A 2,273-nucleotide genomic window follows, 5' to 3' on the forward strand; every position below is an offset into this window, starting at 1 on the left:
GTTCCGTTCACAGTATGTTAACATGGAAGGGTGCAGGCAGGTTATGAGGAAAGGTTATTGCTGTCCCAGCCTTGACCCTCACTTCCTCTCTTCTGTGGGATCACGGGTACCTTTCTGTCTCCTGGTGTCGAACATGGTGTCTCCTGGTGGCTCCTGGATGCTCGGCTCAAAGACCACATGTCGGCTGGTCCGGTGTTGAATCGCAGGTCTCCCTTTTGAAGTGAAAATCGGCCTATCGATTCAGCTTCCCGAGGAACAGCTGGCTGTGGATTAAGACAAGGGAAGAGAAGATTAGGAACCTGGGCTCAGGAACTCAGACTCCGAGGCACCACATGGCCCCACGTGTGGCTGTATCTCTCCTGGTGTCACTTTCCAAACTGAGACTGGCTTTTTCCAGCCATAAGTCTATGGTTCTTTCCAACACTTCTAATGGAGTATTAGGTTCTCTGTTTCTCCCAGAGGTGCATTTTAACCACCTAAAAGCTTGACCTGTGCAGAATATGTGAATGTGGACCAGAAAACCCAGTAGTTAACTTTGCACTCTCATGACATGCACAGGTTGTGACTTCAAGATTGCAGAACTGCTTGCTTTCAATGTTGTTGCCGCTGTTATCCACACTCAGGTTGTAAGCGCACTAGCCAAAATGGTAGCCACCCACCACAGGGGACTATTTACATTTTAAATTCATTAAAATGAAAGAAAATTTAAAAATCAGTTCTTTCCTTTCTCTAGCACATTTTGAGTGCTTAATAGTCACCTATGATTCATGGCTACTTTATTGGACAACACAGACATTGAACGTTTCCATCATCATAGAAAATTCTATAGGACAGAGTTGGCTTAGATTGCATTTCTCTAAATGGATCTGTGCCTTTCAAAGTATTCACCAAGGGAAGCCAGATACTTATTTCAATAAGATTGCCATTGTTGAGACATGGGAGCTTAGTTATGCAGCTATTAATCAAAGGTGAGGTATGCTCATAAGGTAATGGCTTGCTTGGAAATTGACTCTAAAGGAATTCCAAAGACGTTTCAGGCTTGTTTTGAGTGATGGCAAAGTTATTGAAATAAATATGATACAAAGAGCCGATGGGCATTTGCTTCAGACGTATCTGAATTCCAGACCCAAATCTGACACTTCCTAGTGCTGGAATCTTGAAAGTTTTATGTAACCTCCCCAAGGCTCAGTTTTCTCATGGATAGTGTAATATATACCTCACAAACTTTTTTCCCCCTGAAGGTTAATTGAGATAATACTGCAAAGAAGTTTAGGAATGATGCATCAAACAGAGCAGGAGCTTGAAACATATTTGTTCTCATGACCTTAAAATTTCTATACTATCGATCTTCAAACAGGATTAGGAAGCAGGGGTATAAAAAGGAAAGGGGAGATGTCAACTTTTAATCACTGGAACATGCAGCAAAGCACTACCTTGGGGTAGTGGTTGTTATTTGCCTAGTTTGGGGTGGGCCAGGACAGGGGGGTCACCCCCTGGTTCACATAAACATCCCATCTCCTGGTAGCCCAACCCTTTCTGGATTTCCAGGATGTCCACCTGCAAGACTAGCTCTCCGTGAGATGGCAGATTGGCGGCGGCTTAGCAGGACACACATTGGCTGGCTCTGCTTCCAGTAGGAGTCAGGGGCCAGGATGCTGTCAGTTGAGTGGTACTCTGGAAGCTTGGAATCTCATGTGGGCACATTATTCAGGTTGTCTATGCCCCCCACTCTTGATATCCTTCGCTTCCAATCAGAACTGGGGTCCCATGTGCAAAGGGTATGCTTTAAGGCAAAGCCCTCTTCCTGTATTGATTTGGTGTCCCAAGCTCTATGATGAGACTTTGGTATGTCCTGGAGAAATTAGTAGGTATCGTTGAACAATAATACCTTTTAGGGAAGCAGAATGGTGTGCTGATGAGTCACAAAGCCACTGAAACAAAACCATCTGCAGTGAAATCCTTACTCTGCTACTGACCAGTCACTTGAACTTGAACAAGTTATTCAGCCTCTAAAGTCTCTGATTTCCTAATATATAACAGGGGGATCTAAGTACCTACCTCAAAAATTTGTTAGTAATAATTAAATCTGATAAATCTCATCAAGCATGCAACACAGTACTTAATGGGGCTCAATCAATAGCACCTATGAATATTTTCTTGGTAACTGATGGTTTTATAAATGAACTGTAGTGAGCAGTGCTCTTTCAAATGCAGAATTTTGCTTGGCTCTGCCTGTTAGAGCTAGAAGTGGTACTGGGATTACAACGCCCTTT

This window comes from Crocuta crocuta, unplaced genomic scaffold (genome assembly GCF_008692635.1).
Source record: "Crocuta crocuta isolate KB4526 unplaced genomic scaffold, BGI_CrCroc_1.0 scaffold299, whole genome shotgun sequence".
Lineage (NCBI taxonomy): Eukaryota > Metazoa > Chordata > Mammalia > Carnivora > Hyaenidae > Crocuta > Crocuta crocuta.